The 22,626-nt window shown below is 39.0% G+C and overlaps 1 long non-coding RNA gene across 2 annotated transcripts; it reads right to left on the bottom strand.

Moving 5' to 3' along the window:
- Nucleotides 1–702: 702 nt before the first annotated feature.
- LOC147578104 (uncharacterized) lies at nt 703–22,219 on the bottom strand. Of its 2 annotated transcripts, none has more exons than XR_015254803.1 (3): nt 22,180–22,219; nt 21,868–21,918; nt 703–1,035 (listed from the first exon to the last, which is right to left on the bottom strand). It is a non-coding gene; the product is annotated as an uncharacterized LOC147578104 (long non-coding RNA). The 2 variants fall into 2 exon arrangements; XR_015254802.1 differs by having other exon boundaries at nt 21,868–21,956.
- Nucleotides 22,220–22,626: the final 407 nt, after the last annotated feature.

Consider the following 22,626-nt stretch of genomic DNA (forward strand, 5'->3'; position numbering starts at 1 on the left):
CGGCTCGGCTCGGCTCGGCTCTGCTGGGGCGGGCGCCGCCGCCCCTCTGCTCTCGGCCGCGCCGCGCTGCGAGCCTGGCGCTCGCGCTGCTGTGGCCGCTGTGGCTGCGGCGGCGACTGTTGATGCTGCTGTGCCGCTCCAGCTGCTGGAGGGGGCAGCGCAGGGTCCCCGGAGCGCCCGCCCAGAGCTGACCTCCCCCTTGCCCACACCCTCCCTCCCCAACTCCCCCACCCTGGTGTCCCGTCTGAGCCGCCAGCTCCAATCCAACCAGTGACGGCGCCGTCATCTAGCAGCCGCTGCCAGGGAAGGTGGCGGTGGCGGCAGCGGGGGGCTGCTAGGGGAAGATGGGAGCCCTTGGCTCTCTGGGGCCAGGAAGTAGAAAGCCAGGCAGCCCGACTCTGGTGGAGCCCGCATCCTGCCGGCCTGCCTGCCTCCGGGCCTCCGAAACCCTCTCCCAGGCGGCAAGACGCGATGGGGGGCTCGGGGGTGGGGGCGAAAGACACAGGTATCCATTGGCCAACAAGAACTCCAGCCAACTGCGAGAAAACGAGCACTGGCACTATCGACCCGGCCCCACCACCGTTTTCCCCAAAAAGCCTCTTCCGGGGCACCAATCCTGATTTCCAACCGGGCGATTAGCCCCGGGGCGCGCGGATGTCTCCCTCCAGAACCGAGAAGGGAAGAAAGAGTAAAACTGGAAGCTAGTGGAGAGGAGAAATTAAATTCGAGGCAGCCCATCCCCAGACACTTGGAAGAATGACCTAGTTCACGCCCTAAGCCTCCTTATAACGAGGACTCAAGACAGTTTCCTTGGGGCTGTGGGAATAGAGGGAAGAAAGTTCAAGCTCTCAGATGTTGCAGGGACTCGGGGAGGGTGAGGGGGGGGGCGGTGATTTCGTGGCCTCCGGTACAAACTTTGTCCCAGTGGCCGCGTTCTTTCTCTCTCTGATTGGGGATTTGGAAAGATTTCATTTTCCTGGAGGAGCTGTCCTCTGGCGTGCTGATCAGATGAGGAATCTCTCCAGTGTCCTAGGACTGCAAGAGCATGCAAAAGTTTAAGACACATGTGAGAATGTAACCAGGCTTTAAAAGAAGGGCAGAAGGGGTAAAGCGGGGAGGAGGTTACCAGTGTGGGAGAAGGATACAAAATCTTTTTTTTTTTCCTTTACAGGAGCTGAGTTTTCCCCTAAACCTACTTGCTATTTCACAGTGATCTTATTAACACTTCTTTCCTTTCCCTACATTTCCAACCTAATCTGATTATCTAAATATCCAGTGATTCCATTCAGGACCAGTAGCCAGAAGTTGCCCCAGCATCAATGTGGTGTAACAAAGAATACTGGAGTCCAAACCCCTGGTTTTATTTTTTGACCCTGGAACTTCATGGCTCTGAAAATTTGCACAAGTCGTTTAAGTCCTCTATTCTTCTGTTTTCTGGCTTATAAAATATCATCTCAAACATTCCTTGCAGCTCTAATAAATGTCCTGAGATTTTTTTTTTGTCACAAAATCTTCACACATTATTTTTTGCACTCTTTCTGAATTTAGCTTCACATAATGTATTATATTGAAGTAAGTAATCTGACACACATGTGAAATACCCAATTCCTTTCACAACAAAGGCATGTATCAGATACAAAACACAAATAGCAAGCTTATTTTAATTAGAAAATAGGCCCAATCTCTGATTTAATTCAAAACTACTCCGTCATAGGTGCCTGGTGGCTCTGTATGTTAAGCTTCAGACTTCCACTAGGGTTGTAATCCATAGTTCCTGCGTTGGAACCCCACATAGGGCTCTCCACTCTCAGTGCAGAGCCTGCTTCAGATCCTCTGTCTCCCTCTCTCTCTGCCCCTCCCCTGCTCTCTCTCACAAAAATAAATAAACATAAAAAAAACTACTCTGGCGTGCCTTGGTGGCTCAGTCAGTTAAGAGGGTTCACATTGGCTCAGGTCATGATCTCACAGCTGGTGGTGAGCTGGAGCCCTAATCATGGGGCTCTGTACTGACAGCTCAGAGCCTGGAGCCTGCTTTGGATTCTGTCTCCCTCTCCCTCCGCCCCTCCCCCACTCATGCTCTGTTTCTCTCTGTCAAAAGTAAATAAACATTTAAAAAAATTAAAAAAAAAAAAAAAAAAAAAAACTACTCTGTCAGGATGCCTGGCTAGCTCAGTGAATAGAGCATGCCACACTTGATCTCAAGTGCCAGGCATTGGAGCCCCACCTTGGGGGTAGAGCTTACTTTATTTTTTTTTAAACTTGTTTTATTTCTTTTTTTTAATTTACATCCAAATTAGTTAGCATATAGTACAATGATTTCAGGAGTAGATTCCTTACTGCCCTTTACCCATTTAGCCTATCCCCCCTCCCAGAACCCCTCCCAGAACCCTCAGTTTGTTTTCCATATTTATGGGTCTCTTCTGTTTTGTCCGCTCCCTGTTTTTATATTATTTTTGTTTCCCTTCTTTTATGTTCATCTGTTTTGTCTCTTAAAGTCCTCATATGAGTGAAGTCATATGATTTTTGTCTTTCTCTGACTGACTAATTTCTCTTAGCATAATACCCTCCAGTTCCATCCACGTAGTTGCAAATGGCAAGATTTATTATTTTTGATTGCCAAGTAATACTCCATTGTATGTATATATCTCATCTTCTTTATCCATTCAGCCATCAATGGACATTTGGGCTCTTTCCATACTTTGGCTATTGTTGATAGTGCTGCTATAAACATTGGGGTGCATGTGTCCCTTGGACACAGCACACCTGTATCCCTTGGATAAATGCCTAGTAGTGCAATTGCTGGGTCATAGTTCTATTTTTAGTTTTTTGAGGAACCTCCATACTGTTTTCCAGAGTGGCTGCACCAGCTTGCATTCCCATGGAGCTTACTTTAAAACAACAACAACAACAACAACAACAACAACAAAAGCTACCTTATCATCTCTTCAAACTCTTAAAGTGTGTAAATATTAAGCTTGTAAATATTCTTAGTCCATTTTATGTGTTCATATTTTATCACTAAGTACTAATTATTGCCTATATTAGAACAATGTCTTGCAATTTATTAATTACTGTTACATACTTTATTTCATTTAATCCTGTCCACACACCTATGAGTTTAGAGGGCTGGTCCTGTCTTCCATGTTTATAGGTAAGAAAATGAGGTTCATGAAGGTTTACAGACTTATATACAGGTTCCAGCACTTCTATGCAACTCTACTAACTCAATACCAGGCTCTTTCCATAATATCAGTCTATGAAATAGGATATTTCTGCTTCAGACCAGAAACAAGTTCCTCTTTTCTTTTCTTTTCTTTTCTTTTCTTTTCTTTTCTTTTCTTTTCTTTTAAATTTATTTATTTTGAGAGAGAGAGTGCACAAACAGAGGAGGGGCAGAGGGAGGGAGAAAATCTCTAGATCTAATGGGACTCCATCTCATGAACCATGAGATCATGACCTGAGCTGAAACCAAGGATTAGAAGCTTAACCAACTGAGCCACCCAGGTGCCCCAAAAATTGTACTTAATTTTGCTAAATTCAATTTACTGTCATCTAACCTCTAGAACCATACCCCTCTAAAAGGAAGCTAACAGGGAGCATTTTTGCATCCACAATAAGATGTATACTTATTATAGTTCAATCCTATAGAAACCCAAAAGGAACCAAAGAAGGCATTTGGGAGGACCAAGAAACCCTAAAGCTAGGTCTTTGCTCAAATTACCCAGAAATTCCTCTGAGGGAAGTGGCACAGACCTGACCTAAATAAGGCAGAATATGGATGGAGGGATAGTCAGATATTATATAAAGATAGTTTGCTATGCATGATACACAGATGAACAATCAAGATTTTATGCAATATATATAAACAACTAAAATAGTTTTGATACTTCAGTTGGCCTACTCAAGGACAGAATGTTTAATCTGACCTCTTCTAGTTTCCAATTAATCTCTTTACCCCTAAAATATTCTAAAACTGACTACAGTAACTTCCTCCATTGTAATTCCTGTTTATTACATTGCTCCTTTACTCAGTCTACCAGTTACCAACTGATTCTTTCATATGTGAGTGAAGAATTTGCTTGTGAAATAAACGGCATACAAAATAATTATGTTGACAATGGGCCAAATTATATTTCCCATCCATTTCTCTTCTCTATTTTTTTCTATTCAACATTTATTCAACAAATATGTATTGAGTTATACTATGTGCCAGTCACTATTCTAGGTCATTGGTTATACAATGAAGAAGTAAAACAACATGGTCCATACATTCATGATATTCACGATTTTATAGGAAAGACAAAATTAAGCTGTAAAGTCCTTATGGAAACAGCATGTCCAAAGGCCCCCCAGTAGGAAACTCAGGATTAGAGCAGTGCTTTCCAAATTCCAAAGTTACCAGGCATGTCATCAATTAAAAAAAAATTTTTATAGGATACCTGGGTGGCTTGGTTGGTTGAGCAACCAACTGGTAATTTTGGCTCAGGTCATGATCCCATGGCTCATGAGATCAAACCCCATGTCTAGCTCTGTGCTGACAGCATGGAGACTGTTTGGTATTCTCTCTCTCCCTCTCTCTCTGCCCCTCCCCTTCTCTCTCTTCTTCTCTTTCTCAAAAATAAACATTTAAAAATATTTGTGCCCACACAACTCCAACCCTATTTATTTGGTTGCATTTACATTGTGTATGCAATTAATATATTATGTACATTATAAAATATACACAAAAAGTTGGGTGTTTTAAAGGATAAGGTTTTTTTTGTTTTGTTTTTAATTTTTTTTTTTCAACGTTTATTTATTTTTGGGACAGAGAGAGACAGAGCATGAACGAGGGAGGGGCAGAGAGAGAGGGAGACACAGAATCGGAAACAGGCTCCAGGCTCCGAGCCATCAGCCCAGAGCCCGACGCGGGGCTCGAACTCACGGACCGCGAGATTGTGACCTGGCTGAAGTCGGACGCTTAACCGACTGCGCCACCCAGGCGCCCCTAAAGGATAAGGTTTTTAAAAATGCATTTTCTTGAACACCTTCAGAGACTGTTGCTTTAAAGGAACTTAAGGAGGATTAATGTGGCTGAAGTTTAGTATGTGATGATTTTAAGCAAGGAAAATATGGTCTACTTTACATCCTAAAATACCACTCTGATTACTACTGTATGAGTAATTGGAATAGCCTAATAATTATATAGTTTGGGGGTTGCATGAGAGTCAAATTTGCACACTAAGACTCAGACATGCTCTGGAGCTCATCTGGGCTAAGAAGCAATGCACTCCATAGTAATGAACACAACTAGTGCCCAGATCTTGGTTTCTACATACCATTGTCACTCAAAAGAGACAATGATTCTTGGAGAAATGACTCCAGGTCTGTAACACCCAAAGTACTAAGTGAACCTGGAACATCTTAATGTGCCAGAAAGCAAGGAAATGCTCGACTAGTGAGATCATCCAAAAGGACAAAGGAGTCAACTTGAAGTAGTTGCTTACTGATCAAATATATGAAAATTTGAGCCTCAAAAAGACTAATGATGATAATAGATTATAATACAGTGAATAAAATAAAATAAAATTTATGAATCCACAGTGATATGAGAGAAAGAAAGAGAAAGAGAATTTGAGCTATTTTTTTTTAAAGAAGAGAGCTAATAAGTGTAGAAGAAATGATAGAATTAGAAAATTATCATTTGACAATGTCCAATATAATAGCTAAGGATCAGTAACTGTTGCTAAAGCCTTTGGACAGAAAGTTGTTGGGAATGTGATATTCATATGATCTCAAAATATTATTCCATATATTAATTATTAATTGAAAAGGAGAAAATGTATCTGTATAGTGGAAAATTTGTGTGGTTACCACTTTAAATAATCAAATTTAGCAGCACTAATAGTTGTACAATGTGTCATGTGTCTTGTGATGAGACTCATTAAGAAGTATGCAATTGTCACCTATGTAATTTTCTTATCAAAAATATTTAACCTAAAACTATGGGGTGCCTAGCTGGCTCAGTTAGAAAAGTATGTGCCTCTTGATCTTGAGGTCATGAGTTCAAGCCCCACATTAAGTGTTGAGATTAATAAACTTTTAAAAAATACATTTAACCTAAAACTACTTATGAGGAAACAACTCAAATCCAAAATGTGCAATTCTGTAAGACACTGGCCTGGACTTGTTTTGTTTTGTTTTGTTTTTAATCAATAACATGAAAATAGCCAAAGAATTGTTCTATAGAATAAAAAGGTATTAACACCAAATACACTGCATGAAACTCAACTGGATTCTAGACCAGGGTGGGGAAGGTAAATCACTTATAAAAGACATTTTGGACAACTGGATAAAGTTAAATATTGACTGTATGTTAGATATTGCAGAATTAAATTTTCTCACATGTATTGGTAGTATTGTTGTATAAGAGAATGTCCTTATTTGTATGAGATGGATACTGAAGTATTGAGTTGAACATACAAAAATGAGTAAATATCAACAATTTCACAAGGCTAAACATAATATTAAGACATGAATGCCATGATGTCTGCAACTTGCTTTCAATGGTTAGGCAAAAATAATTGGTAGATGATATATAAATAGGTAAGTAGGTAGCTAGCTAAATAGAACAACAAATAAGGCAAAATGTTAAAATTGATGAACCTTGGCAAAAAAACAGAATGGTCATTGTAAAAATCTTTCAAATTTTTTATTGGTTTGAAAATTTGCAAAGTACAAAGTTGAAAAATGGGAGAAGAAAGTGAAAACCTCAGGCTTTACCAATTAAAGGTAAAATAATTTATTTAGGGGACACCTAGCTGGCTCAGTCAGTAAAACATGTGACTCTTGATCTCAGGGTTGTGAGTTTGAGCTCCACATTGTGTGTGGAGATTACCTAAAAACAAATGTTTCAAAAAAGTTTATTTAGGATAAACTCAGTCTCTTAGAAGATTAATGCTCAATTTTTAAAAATTTTTCCCTTCTCTCATTCTTTCTCTTAACCCTCTCATCTTTTGAGATCAGGGCACAGAAGAAGTTTATAGTATTTTAACAATAGCACTCTAGGGGTGTTGTCTGGTCTATATGTTGTCCTTCTCTCCAGGCATGCATATGATGCCTGGCTGCTGAATAAATAGCTTGCCTCACCTGGACTCTGGGCATTGGATTGTATGTTCACTGTGATCACTGCTAAAGAGACCAGGAGTCTGATCTCTTGACATAGACAATGCATGGTGATTGAAACTCAGGCATCTCCTCCTGCAGACCAGGATGTCTACATTAATTTTCACTGATGCTGCTGATCCTCTGAGACTTAGCATTATCATCCATCTGGACCTCAACTTGGAGTTGCCCACTCATAGCTACCACTGTGATGTTCCTTTGAACAGAGACCTCTACTGAGACCTCCTCTGCTGTGATTTTCTGACAAGTATGTTAATGCTTATTTCTAAATTGCCTTTTATATCTCCTCAGAATTGCTCAGGAGCCTCTAGGTTTCTTCTACAATATGCATTAGCTATGAGAAAACAGCTACTGTTCTGCCGAACATACTATGCCTTTTTTTCCTCCTTTTTTTTTTTTTTTTTTTTTTTTGCCTCTGTGGCTACCCCATGTTAGCAAAGGGCTTCTCCCAGAGGCTTCTAGCCTCTCTTCCAGTGATGTTCCCAAATTCTTCCCAGAACTATCAACACATTGAATTCCACTGTGAGTAAAGGACACTGTCTTTATCTCTTGCTCACTTGTCTCTCACACATACCCCTTAACTCTTTTTCTAGCACTTTCTAATTTTCATATGGTGGGGCTTCACTTGGATAGAGTCATCCATCCCTTCTCCATAATGGCTTATTGTAAAACTCTATTTCCAAATAACTAAACTTTCATCTTGGTTTGTAAAGGGACACTTTTGGAATTTAGATGCCTCTTTTACCTTTCAAAAAGCCTGGATTTCATCTGTTGAGTTTCTCAAATTTCACATGTGACTGAAACCATATGATATCTGTCTTTCTCTGACTGACTTATTTCACTTACAAAGAACAAACTGAGGGTTCCTGGAGGTGGGATGGATTAAATGGGTGATGGGCATTAAGGAGGGAACTTTTTGGGATGAGCACTAGGTGTCACAAAAGAGATGAATCACTGGGTTCTACTCCTGAAGTCAAGACTACACTGTATGTTGTCTAACTTGAATTTAAATTAAAAAAAAAAAAAAAAAAAAAAAGCCTGGATTTCAACACAATTTCTTCACAAGGGACTTGAGAAAGTTGGCTCTGAGATTCAAAACTAAGCAAAAATCCCTTTTCTCTAGGTGGATTATACCTTCTCAGAAGCAATGAATGTCAAGGTTTAGGCAAATGGTTTACAAAGAATTAAATATTCCTTGGTTTCCTAGGTCAAAAACATTATCCTCATTAGGGTTACCAAAGGACATTAAATTGAGATGGGGCACTTGGCTGGTTTAGTTGGTAGAGCATGCTTGATCTTGATCTCAGGATCCTGAGTTTGAGCCCAGTGTAGCATTATTTAAAAAAAAAAAAGTACATTGAATTGCGAAATCTGAGCTCTAGTCACCACTTGTCTCTGATATGATTTAGGACTCTGGTTGACCACCATGATTAAAAAAATAATACCGCAGCAGTAATTACTGATCTCCTATTATGATGGCTAATGATACCGTGTCTTTTATTTCTTTTATTTTCAGCACTCCTGTCCCAGCCCCCCAATTACTATTCTCAATCTTCACTATTTTCCTCTAGTCTCTGGCCCCAACTTTTTATGTGAGAAAAAAATCAATTCTTACAGTTTAAACTGCTGATGTGCTTTCTGACATAAACAGTCACTTCCCTAACTGATACAGGTGGGTATAGATGCACTTTGTAGATACGGTGGCCGAAAGTTTGAAAAGATTCTAATGGCTTCTACTTTCTCTGAAGTTGGAGATAAAGTTACCTGCTGAGTTTGAGGACATAAATTGTAGAGAAGAACATCTGAGAAGAATAGAATATGACATACCCACTGTGGAAAATAGAAGAAAGGGATAACCAAGGAAACACTGAAGGAATCCTGAGCATTGTTGAAGACAAGATGATGTCGAAGACAACGGATTTATAATAGAACTAAACTATTTTACTCAATCAATGTATAGTACTAGAAAAGGTAGACAGTTGAATTAATCTTTAGAGTATGATTTGTAGGAATGATCTAAGAGAAAGGTAGCACGTTGAAGAGATCAACAAGGATTTGAGAGAAGGATAGTAAATTGAAGAGGAAGAATGTATTATGGAATCTAGTCAGAATAGGGATGGTTGTGACAAAGAGCAGAGACTGATCATCTCACTCTCCAGCTAAGATCATAGGAATGTGGTTCTACAGCTTGTAGAAAAATGTCCCAAATCCTCAACATGCCTACCTGGGAATGAGTTGATCCAGCCTCCTCCTCTTATGTCACTTTTCCCTTTGGTCTCTACACTCAGGCTATGCCAGAGTGGGCTGCAAGAAAGTAATGCAAATATATAATTTCGATGAATACTATTTTCTTTCTTTCCCATGTGCATCCCCTCAGCTTGACTTTCTAACCAAATCTTTTTGGCTTCTGTGAGCTTATTTTTCATTAGCTAAGCCCCTTTTCTCTATTACTAGCAACCCCACTGTTGATTTTTCTTTTCTTTTCTCCTTGAAGCTTAATTGGTCTCTCTACCTCCATTCCCTCACTTCTCTGATCCATGTTCACATTCACAGACTCCTTGGTTATGTTCCTATCCTAGAACAAAGCACATTACTCTTCTACCCTGAAAGCCTATATCATGGAAGCATAAGCTTCCTATATCATGCAAAGTTTTCCATTATTCCAGCTTCCTCTCTTCTACGTTTTGTGCTCAATGCTATATTCTCATCAAACTGGACTCCACTATTCCATAAATATGTCACATGTGTACCTATTTTTTTTGTTTACATTGCTCCTTCTTCAATTTTTTTTTTCACCTTCCATCTCCACCTTTTAAAGTCTAACTCATCCTGGAATATATGATATTCAACCCAATCTGCTAAGAAGTAATCACTCCTTTTGTACATTATATAGCATGCTGTTTGTGCTTTTATCATTAATATACATTTTATTTATCTTATATCTTAGTAAATCGTGTGGATGTCTGTCTCTCCATTGACTAGATGGTCCATTAGGGTTGAGATTTTTGTTTTAGCCATTATAAGAGCTCCTTAGCTCCTAATTTACTGATAAGTAGCTCTTTGGCTAGAACAGTGAGCGATGTTACTGAAAGAGTACTTTTGAGATCAGGTCAGGGAGTCCCTGAATGTCAAATTATGAAGAAGAAAGGCCATTAGTACATAAAAGGTATTTAATTAATATATTTTAACTGAAGAGCAGTCAATAATCCAAATATCTTCTTTTTCATTCTACAGATTCTAATAAATTTTCCCATTTACATAGGGAAGGAAAGTTTTCCCTTATTCTTTAGAATGTCATTCATTCATTCAATTTTTCTTGAGTGTCTGCTATGCTGATTAAGAGTGGTGAGAATGGTCATTCTTGTCTTATACCTGATCTTAAAGGAAAAACTTTCAGCCTCTCACCACTAGGTATGATGTTATTTATGGGTTTGTCCTATATAGAATTTATTATATTAAGGTATATTTCTTCATGCCAAATTTGTCGAGGGTTTTTTATCATGAAATGATGTATTTTGTCAAATGTTCTTTTCAGTATCATATTATTTTTATTATTTATCTTCCACTCTAATAATTAAGAATTATTTTTTTTCAACGTTTATTTATTTATTTTTGGGACAGAGAGAGACAGAGCATGAACGGGGGAGGGGCAGAGAGAGAGGGAGACACAGAATCGGAAACAGGCTCCAGGCTCCGAGCCATCAGCCCAGAGCCTGACGTGGGGCTCGAACTCACGGACCGCGAGATCGTGACCTGGCTGAAGTCGGACGCTTACCCGACTGCGCCACCCAGGCGCCCCAAGAATTATTTTTTTTGTCTTCCATTCTATTAACATGGTATACTACATTTATTGATTTGCATATATTGAACCATCCTTGCATCCCAGGAATAAATCCCACTTGGTCACCCATGCATGTGTTTGTGGGGTCCACGGAGGGAAGGGGAAGGGCAGAGAGAGCAGGGGACAGTTTTCTGAGGCGGGTTCTGAGCTGACAGTAGAAAGCCCGATGTGGGGCCTGAACTCACAAACCATGAGATCATGACCTGAGCCAATGCTGGATGTTTAACTGACTGAAACACCAAGGCACCCTGGTGTATGATCTTTTTAATGTGTTGTTGAATTTGATTTGATCATATTTTGTTGAGAATTTCATAGATATTGGTCTATAGTTTTCTTTTCTTATAGTATCTTTATATGGATTTGATATTGGGTTAATTCTTGCCTCATAAAAAGAGTTTGGGAGTGTTTTCTCCTCTTCAATTTTTTGGAAGTTGAGGTTGGCATGAATTCTTTAAATATTTGGTAGAATTCACCAGTCCTACTTTTCTCAGTTGGAAGGTGTTTGATTACTGATTCAATCTCCTTACTTGTTATTGTTCAGATTTTGTATTTCTTCATGATTCAGTCTTAGTAGGTTGCATGTTTCTAGTAATGTACCAATTTCTTCTAGGTTGTCCAATTTGTTGGCACGTAATTATTCATAGTAGACTCTTATGATGCTATGTAGTTCTGTGGTATCAGTTATAATATTTCCTCTTTCATTTCTGATTTTGAGTCTTCCCTTTTCTTAGTCTAACTAAAGCCTTGTCCATTTTGTGTATTTTTTTTTAAGATTTTATTTTTAAGTAATCCCTACACCCAACATAGGGCTTGAACTCAAAACCTGAAGATCAGGAGTTGCATGTTTGGGGTACCTGGGTAACTCAGTTGGTTAAGGGTACAACTCTTTATTTTGGCTTAGGTCATGATAGCAAGGTTTGTGAGATTGAGCCCCGTGATGGACTCTGTGGTGACAGAGCCTGGAGGCGTGGAGCCTGCTTGGGATTCTCTCTGTCCCCTCCACAATGTGTATACGTGCGTGCGCTCTGTCTTTCTTTCCCTCTCTCTCTCAAAATAAATAAATAAATAAATAAACATGAAAAAATATTTTAAACTGTCTCTAAAAAAGCAAAGAATCACATGCTCTACTGACTGAGCCAGCCAGGTACCCTTTTGTGCATGTTTTCAAAAAAACAGCTCTCTTTTTCATTGATCTTTTCTATTCGTTTTTCTGGCCTCTATTTCATTTACTTCTATTCTAATCTTTGTTATTTTCTTCCTTCTGCTAACTTTAAAATTAGTTTGTTCTAGTTCCTTGAGGTGTAAAGTTATATTGTTTACTGGAAATCTATCTATTTTGTTAATTTATGCAGTTATCACTATGAACTCTCCTTTCAGAACTACCTTTGCATTGTCTATAGGTTTTGGTGTGTTGTGTTTCCAAATTTTCATTTGTTTCAAGTTTTGTTTTGTTTTTTAATTTCTCTTTTGATTTCTTCTTGGACCCATTGGTTTTTCAAGACTGTTTGCAATGTTCTAACTCTCCTTTTGTTGATTTCTACTTTCATGCTATTGTGGTTGAAATAATATTTAAAATATTTTTGGTATGATTTCAATCTTCCTAAATTTGCAAAGACTTGTTTCGTGGCCTATCATATGGTCTACCCTGGAAAATGTCCTCTGTGTACTTAAGGAAACTAAATTCTGCTGCTATTGGCTGAAATGTTCTCTATATGTCTGTTAGATCCATTTAGTCTAATACATGGTTCAAATCAATGTTGCCTTGCTGATTTTCTGTCTGGATGATCAATCCACTGCTGAAAGTGGGATACTAAACTCCCTTCTTATTATTGTATTGTTGTCCATTTCTCCCTTCAGATCTGTTAGTATTTGCTTAATCCTTCTAGGTGCTCCAATGTCAGATTGGATGTATTTACCATTGTTTTACCTTTTTGATGAATTGACCCCTGTCTCATTATATAATGATCCTCTATCTTTCTTGTTACTATTTTTGGCCTAAAGTCTATTTTGTCTGATACAAACATAGCTATTCCCTTCTTCTGATTTCTACTTGCCTGAAATATCTTTTTCCATCCCTTCACTTTGAGCCTGTGTCCTCAAATCTGAAGTGATTTTCTTGTAGGCAGCATACAGTTGGTCTTGTTCTTTTATCTATTCAGCCACTTTGGGTCTTTCAATTGGTGAATTCAATCCATTTACATTTATTTATTTATTTATTTATTTATTTATTTATTTATTATTAATTACTGATATGCAAGGACTTGCTAATACCATCTTATTAATTGCTTTCTAGTTGCTTTGTATTTCAACTGTTCCACTTTCTTCTCTTTCTTCATATCTTTGAGAATTGGTAATTTTCCATGGTGGAACACATCCCTCTCTTTATCTTTTGTGAATCTACTATAGGTGTTTTCACTATGGTACCATGAAGCTTATATCATAAAACATCTTATAGATTAAAAAAAAAAAGTCCATTTTAAGCCAATAGCAATGTAACTTTAATCACATACAAAAGTTTCGCCCTTTAACTTCCTTCTTTTGATTTTGAGGTCACAATTTACCTCTTTTTATATTGTGTATGCGTTAAATTATAGTGGCTATAGTTAATAATCACTTGCTTAACATTCATACTATAGTTAAATGGTTAACACATCTTCATAGTACAGAATCAGAATTCCTAAATCTGACTGTACATTTACCTTTACTAGTGTGTTGTATATTTTCATGTTTTTGTGTTACTAATCAGCATCTTTTCATTTCATCTTGAAAAACTCCTTAAAGTATTTCCTGTAAAGCAGGTCTAGTGGTAATGAACTCTCTCAACATTTGTTTGTTTGTTTTTCATTTTTTCTTGGAGAAGTCTATTTTTCCTTCATATTTGAAGCATAACTTTGCCAAATAGAGTATGCTTGGCTGGAAATTTTCTTCTTTTTGAAATTTTGAACATATCATTCCACTGTCTCCTGCCAATAAGGTTTCTGCTGAGAAATCCAACGACACCCTAGTGGGGGTTTCTTTGTAGGTTTCTTTGATTTTTTGATAGTTTTCACTATACGTGTCTTGGAGAGGGTCATTTTACATTGAGGTAATGGAGTGATCTATTAGCTTTGTGAACTTAGATGTCCAAATCTCTTCCCAGGTTGTGACAATTCTCAGCTATTATTTCTTTAAATAGATTTTCTCCCGTTCCCCTTTTTCTCCTTCTGAAACTCCAGTTATTCTACTATTTGTACATTTAAAAGTGTCCTATAGGTCATGTAGGCTATCTTCACTCGTTTTCATTTTTTTTCTTTGTTCTGCTCTGACTGGATTATTTCAAAGTTCTTACCCTTTAGATCAGTGTTTCTATCTTCTGTTTGATCTATTCTGCTGTGGATGGTCTCTACTGCATGTTTCATTTCATTCACTGAATTTTTTAGTTCCAGAATTTCCATTTGGTTCTTTTTTATGATTTCTATCTCTTTGTTATATTTCTCATTTTGTTCATGTACCATCTTCCGGATTTCATTGAATTGACTTTTTGTGTTTTCTTGTGTCTCATTGAGTTCCCTCAAAGCAGCTATTTTTGAAGTCTTTATCAGCTAAATTGTAACATTTTATGCCTTTGAATTTGGATATTGTAGGATTATTGTTATCTTTTTGTGATGGCATGTTTCCTTGATTCTTCATGTTCCTTGGGGTTTTGCATTGCTCTTTTAGCAGTTGAACAGCAGACACTTCCTTAAATCTTTACTTACTGTTTCCTGGTGGCAGATCTTTTTGTTAGACCAGCTTATCTCTGGTAATTTCTCCAGCCTTGTATGGATATACCTGCTCTATACTTCTTGCTCCCTCTTGTGGCATAATTCTTAAGATCATATGTCTTACCCGGTTCTTAGAGCTCAGAAGGCTAGCTACTGGAAAACTTACTTTTGTTTTACAGAAAGTGGAGCTATAGCTCCAATAGTTTCTCCCTGGCCCACAGCTGCCTTCTTTTGTAAGAGAACTCTTTATAGGAGCTTGGGGCACTCAGGAGCAGACACAAGGAGCTGGCTATGGGTTTAGCTCTCAGGGCATTGGGGATGCCTGTAGGCTAGGTGGGGAGATCCTCAGGTAAGTTTCTCCCAGTGGTTTATGGATAACGCTTCCTACTGGAGTCTTGAATGCAGTCATCAAAAACTGAATCCCTTTAATTCCCTTCTGATATTCTTATGTGTCCCTTTCCTAATCTCCCTCCCCCAGTCATGAAGGCCTTGCTTCAATACTCTCGATGCTGCAGGAGAGAAATGGGCTTCTCCAGCAGTGTCACCAGCAGAACACCTAAGGTAACTGAGCATTCATTCCCTGCTCTCCCCCTCCCCCCACAGGGTAGATCACTGTTGCTAGCCAGTTCAGCCCCACACTGTTGCCTTGGGGGAGGAGTAGCCCTGGCAAAGCTCCTCTTAACCCTCTTCAGTGCATCCAATTTTGTATTCTTTTTTGCTTGAATGGAATGCTAGAATCTTTCTTTGGGAAGCTTGAATTTCCATAAAATCTCTCTTGTTCATGGGTCTCTCCCAAGTCAGCATTTTCCTGGTTTTCCTCAACCATTGGGGAGAGTGGCTATGACAAGTTCACAAGATCTTGGTGGTTCCACAGACCATACCAAGATCTGTCTACTTATTACCCGATGCACAGGTGGGCAAGACTCCTCCTGGGTACCTTGATATATGGTGCTAGCCCCACAATTCTTACAGAGGTACTTTTGTTCATGGATGGATGCTGAATGATTTAAATGGGGAGGGAAGCAGAAAGGAGAGGTATCTTAATGATATTGACATCACTCCCCTTCTTCTGAGTGTTTACTATGAACTAGAAGAAAACTTATAGTCCATCCAACTAAATGTCCCCAGTTCAAATGAGGCCCAGAAAATTGAAATGATTTGCTGTAGATTTGTGGATGTTTGTTTGTTTTAGAGACAGAGAATCAATAGCAGGCTCCACACTGAGCATGGAGCCATGGGGCTTAATCCCATGACCCTGAAATGACCTGAGCTGAATCAAGAGTCAGACGCTCAACTAACTAAGCCAATCAGGCACCCCTGGCATACGTTTTACAACATAAAACATATATAGGGGGGAAAATGACTAGCAGCTAATCTTCTGGATTGAAAACTTCCTAACCCTAAGCTTCTCAATTTAATACAAAATTCTTACATACTTATGTGTGTAATAAACAAATTGATGGCACCTTAGAAACATATGAGGAAAAAGACCCTGATTACAAAATTCAAAATTCAAAAATATGAAAAAGGCTCCTCTTTATCTCAGGCCCTCATTGCTTTATATCTGATTTTATAAAACCTTCCTAACTTATTTCGTTACTTTCATAGTTTCCTCTCTGCAAATTCATCTCATCTCTCTCTCAGACTTCATGACAGCTCCCAAACCTAAAATGAATGTTTCATTGGTCACATTTTTAAAAATCCTGACTGTTCTCCATTGATTATAGAACAGAAGATTGATTAAAGGATAAAAGACAGGTCTAGATTCAAATCATGGCTCTTCCCTGCCACTTTCCTTGATAAGCCGTGCTTCAAACAAATCAAACATTATGACCTTTAATTTATGCAACTGACAAATGGGGATAAGAGAGTTCAAGGTGCAGGGGAACCTGGCTGGCTCAGTCAGAGGAATGTGAGACTTTTGATCTCAGGGTGACAAGTTTGAGCCCCACTTTGGACGTATACAATTACTAAAAAATTGTAATTTTTTTTTAAGTGTAAGGTTTAGATATTAGATTTCAACCAAATCTAAAAATCCCCTTTCACATAACTTAATTATATGAATAGTAAATGGGGAAAAAATTTTAAAGCAACAAAAATATATCAATAGCAATCAAACAAGGAGAAAGGTCATGTGATAACCTTAAAAAATTGGTGGTTCTCAAGTAAAGAAAGACACAAGAGCTTCCAAGAATTTCCCAAACACTGATCAGAGCAGTATGCAAGGCTCTCAACATCATCCTCCAAATGAGCACTATGTGGAGAAGATGAGCAAACACAATCCTGAAAAATCTAAACCACCCCCAACAACCTGTGCCACAACATGGAGAAGAGAGATTCAGATGAGACATGGGTAGCACTTTGAAGAGAAAGAATTTTCCACTGGAGGAAAAGTCCCATTCCAACTATCTTTGTGTATGACCAGAAAAGGGAGCTATTGGGACCTTCTATTTTAGGATCTTCCAGCTGTGAGAAAAATGGACAGGAGAGCAGAATAATCATAAACACCCAGAGTTAATTATCTTCAACAATAAATAGTGATTTAGCAGAAAGGAAAAAAGAGAGGGAGAGAGTAATTAGGACAAGAGTCTCTGAGGAAAGGAAAGCAGAGGCATGCTTCATGCCTGAAAGGAAGTAACTATGCACGTATTATTGATAGAGGGCCAAAACTCTCCATTTATTATTTATCTTTTCCCCAGAGGAGGAAAAAGCCATGTCTGGGAGGAAAAGTAATTGCTACTGGGGAGAAATGGGTGAAAAGGGGGAAATCTGTGACATTGAAGTAGAGAGCCCAATAAACAAAACAAAACAAAACAAAAGTTTAGATGACCTGCTCTAAAGGAAGCAAAGAACCCAGGACTTTGATGATTATTAGAGGGTATAATCCAAAGCTCAATGACAATTCTTTTTTTTTTTAATTTTTATTTTTGAGAGGGAGAGAGACAAAGTACGAGATTGGGAAGGGCAGAGAGAGAGGGAGACATAGAATCTGAAGCAGGCTCCAGGCTCTGAGCTGTCAGCACAGAGCCCCATGCAGGGCTTGAACTCTCGAACCCACAAGTACACAAACCCACAAACCCACGAACCATGAGATCATGACCTGAGCCAAAGTTGTACACTTAACCGACTGAGCCACCCATGTGCCCCCAAAGCTCAGTGATATTTCTTAGTGTGATGAAGGTAAACCCCAACAAGTGGACAGAGTTTAGTACAAGAAACATTTAATAAAACCCAGGAAAGCAGAGCCACAGGTCGTCCAGCCAAAACAGTATACAGCCACAGTTGATCTCTTCCCTTGTCCCTGAACTTAAAGTAATACAAAAGCAAGTGGAATTCACCCACAGGATAGCAGAGCAAATAGGAGGTCTAGACAACATTGCTAATATGCAATATAAAAAAGATAAAAAGGGCACAACTTTACAAACACATGTCAGCAACAGTAGATAAATGTGAGAAAGGAGAATACAGATAAAGAAACCATTCTAGAAGTTAGCAGAGCCCCTTCCCCCAAATCCTGCAACTGCTTCATGATAGAGATGTTAAAGAGAACATAAAATCCGTTTTTAAAAATAAGATGTAAAGCACTATTAAAGAAATAAGAGGGGAAAATGCAATAAAGCTAAGAAAACAAAGAACCATACCAAACAATTATAGAACTAAAAAAAATTAGAAAGCCCAGAAACAGCTCCATCAAATATAATTTTAAACTTCAAACCCATTCAAATTTAAATTCCTTCTATCTCCTAACCTATGTGAGGTAGTGGGTCAAAGTTAGCTGCTTTTCTCTTTTTGGTTTCATCCCTCCAATTTGCTAGTCACTGTTTCTGATATCTGGGGAGTAGGAGGGCAGGTGTTGGGGAAATGGGGCAGTTTTTATGGCAGCTTCAGTTGTAATCCACCCAAGAGACCTCTAGGTGGCAGTGTATAGTGTTCACTCTATAAAGTATCTTTGTGGCTTCCTCAGGAATTCCCTGTGGTTACCTGGTCGGCCTCTTTTCTGTCTGGCTCCGGGATTTCTGGGATCTACCCTCTGTTCATGTCCCTCAGTCAGCACACCTGGTTAAAATCATTTCCACAGGGTCCTTATCAAATCTCAAAAATATTCCCCTTTATCCTGCCATGGGAGGAAGTACTGCCTAGTCCCAAAGCCCCTTTGTGTTTTGCCACAAGACAGGGCAATTCCAGCCACAGCATCTCACCTTTAGCGTATTCACTGGTAAGACCTTCAAGTCCCTAGAGACAAGCATAAAGCTTTCCAAGTGTCTCCCTAGAAAAGCCTCTCCTTGGCTTGAGAGAAGGGGGCATCTGCCATATTCTGCCTTTTGTTATTATTATTATTGTTATCATTATTGGGCTATTTGGTTAAAGTTCAAAGATAACGTGACCTGAATACAAGGTTGCCTTTACTCCTACTTATTCCCAAAGCAGCAAATAAACTGCCATTGATAAAAATAAAATAAGAAGAGGTCAGTGGATGCAGCTCCCCATGGTTTCTGTACATTCCACAGAAGCCCATTTGACAGTCAGTGGGACTGGCAGCCTGCCAATGTTCCAGGTCAAAGAAGAATATGGACTCACTGTCTTTCAGGTCAGCTGCATCGATACTCAGAAACAACTAAGAACACCAACAGAAGGCTATAACTCTGCTAGGCAAGGAGCCATATTCTCCAGCGCATGAAAGTCTTGCTGTGTCCGCACTGGGGCAGTCTCCTCTCAGCAAGCTCTGCAGTATCTAGGAGCTTCCCTTTGTGTCTATTTAGGGGATTTCTGCCATAGCGGAACACATCCTCCTCCTTCCGCATCAGAGGGAGGTAGTGAGGTGGGTGAAATGCCAGTACTCTGTCACCTCTTCTTTAAAGATATCTCTTTCTCTTCAATTTCAGCCTCATATATAGGCTGGGGACGAGTGAACAGCTAAAGCTGGCAGAACTAGTTTAGGATCATGAATGTAGCAAAGTTCTACATGATTGGTTTGGCACCTCTCTCTAGAACGATAGGCACATATCAGTTTGTTGTTAGCTTTGGGGGCCCCCAGATAGAGCATCCAGTTATTTGTCTACCGTATCCTGACTTATATTAAAACTGCTGGGCATTTGTGACTTACTTCAGGCAGAAACTGTATCATCCATCTTTATTTTCTCTGAAGTGCTGGAGATGATACCCTCTCAAGACAGTTCATAAATACTTGAAAAATTGAATTTAATTTTAAGGAAAGACCAACTTTGCCCTTCCTTTCTACCTATGCACATACTACTCCTCCTCACTCTGCCTTTAGTACTGAAACAAGGCTACCTTTCCCATGAGGTAGTCCCATCCCATTCAGCCCCATGAATTTCTCCTTGTTCCCAAACATCTCCAAAGCTTGGTTAATATGCTGTTTTGTATCACTACTTAAATGTATATTTATCTTGCCTCTTCAGTGTGACCCTGAGTTCTTTAATAATATAGGCCATCTTATACTTACTTCTACAGAGAAGTTCTTAGTAGTCAGTAAATATGAATACCATGTTAAATCATATAAAAATCATTTCTTCTACACATATTTGAGAAGGAACACCTCCATTTTTTTGCTTGTGTTTTCTATTGCACTGAACTAGTGAAATTCAGACAAGTATCATCATAGCACATTAGAGCAAGAGGGCTTTAGAGATTATCAATTCTGCATAGTTTACCCCATTTTAATGTAGCAGTGCATTACAAATGTTGCCTCCCTTCACCCTCTGTTGACCATTCTAGTAACCGCACCTTTTTGAATCTCATTTCAGAATGACCACCATTTCTCCAAGTTCCTAAAATTGGCAAAAGCCAGTTTTTTAATATGTTATGTATAATGCTACTTGCTCCACTCCAGGAAAATTGAAATTCTATTATCCATAGGTAATATTCATTTAGGCACTTGGGCTCTGTAGCCAGGATGTGTTCCTAAGCCAATTCTCCCACTTTGTACTCTGGACATCTCTGTCACCCATTTTCCTGATCAGAAAATGGGAATAATAAGAATAATGACCTTGTAAGGTTGTGTGAGGCTAAAGGAATTAATGCCCGCAAAATACTTAGAATAGTACCTGGGAAATAGCAAGACCTCATTATTTGTATTGTTTGGTGCTGGTGGTAGCTGTGTTTAATAAATTTCATATCAACGACAAGTTTTTTTATTTGGTTCTTTCTAGTAGGCTAAGCTCCTAGAAAACACACACAATCTCTGCTCTATTTATCTTTTTTTTTTTTTTTAATTTTTTTTTTCAACATTTTTTTATTTATTTTTGGGACAGAGAGAGACAGAGCATGAACAGGGGAGGGGCAGAGAGAGAGGGAGACACAGAATCGGAAACAGGCTCCAGGCTCCGAGCCATCAGCCCAGAGCCTGATGCGGGGCTCGAACTCATGGACCGCGAGATCGTGACCTGGCTGAAGTCGGACGCTTAACCGACTGCGCCACCCAGGCGCCCCTGCTCTATTTATCTTTAAATCTCTAGCACTCTGTACAGTGGCTGGCACATAATAATCACTCAGCAAATGTTTGTTAAATGCAATTTATAAATAATTGATTTAAGAATTATTTAGTGATTATTAAGAATACAAGCTCTGGAGGCGCCTGGGTGGCTCAGTCAGTTAAATGTCTGACTTCAGCTCAGGTCATAATCTCACAGTTCATGAGTTTGAGCCCCGCATCGAGCTGTGTGCTGACAGCCCAGAGCCTGGAGCCTGCTTCGGATCCTGTGTCTCCCTCTCTCTCTGCACCCTCCCCCACTTGCACTCTCTCTCTCTCTCTCTCTCTCTCAAAAATAAATAAATATTTTTTTAAATGTTTAAAAAAAAAAGAATACAAGCTCTGGATTCAGACTACTTCTGTTCAAATTCTGGCTCTGCCATTTACTAGCTAAGTTAACTTAGGCTTAACTTTCCTATACCATTATTACATACATACAATGATGGTGATTATAACTGCTACTTTCATAAGATGATTGTAAGAATTAAAATATCGTATGCCTGAAAAACACAATAAGATCCAGCACATAGTAAACAATCAATATGTGTTAAATTACATTATTTGTAAGGATTTCCCAAAGTAATGTTTATAAAGTAAGATAAGTAGACATGTAAGAGCATCTGACAGACCTGAGTTTGAGTCCCACTGTAGCCGGTACACAGGAGTGCAGGAACACCTGTCTGGGGCCCCCAAACAGATCAGGTTCAGCCACTTGCCACTGGCAAAATCCAAAGGCAGAGAAACAAGTGGTTGTGAAACAAGAAAGGAATTTATCTCAGTGAGGCCAACGCCAGGAAGACAGCAGACTAGTGTCTCAAAGACTGTCTACAAAATGGTGAAAATACTTCCAGGTTTCTATAAGGAAAATGTAGGGCAAAGGTGGGTGGGTACATGCAGGCAGGCAGTGAAGGTCAAATCAATCACCATAAAGGTCTTTTTACCTTCAGGGCAGTCCTTATTGCTTCAGACGCTCCCATCTGGATATTAATGAGATATTAATGATATTAATTAGTGAGTGAAACCATATGGTAGTTATCTTTCTCTGACTGACTTATTTCGCTTAGCATAATACACTCCAGCTCCATCCATATGGTTACAAATGGAAAGATTTCATTCTTTTTGATGGCTGAATAATATTCATATATATACACATACATACCACATCTTTATCCATTCATCTGCTGATGGGTATATTGGGCTCTGTCCATAATCTGGCTATTATTGATAATGCTGCTATAAACATTGGGGTGCATGTATCCCTTTGATTCAGTATTTTTGTATCTTTTGGGTAAATACCTAGGAGTGCAATTGTTGGATCATAGGGTAATTCTATTTTTAACTTTCTGAGGAACCTCCATACTGTTTTCTAGAGTGGGTGCACCAATTTG

The sequence above is a fragment of the Puma concolor genome, chromosome C1 (genome assembly GCF_028749965.1).
Source record: "Puma concolor isolate L17-30 chromosome C1, mPumCon1.1.hap2, whole genome shotgun sequence".
Lineage (NCBI taxonomy): Eukaryota > Metazoa > Chordata > Mammalia > Carnivora > Felidae > Puma > Puma concolor.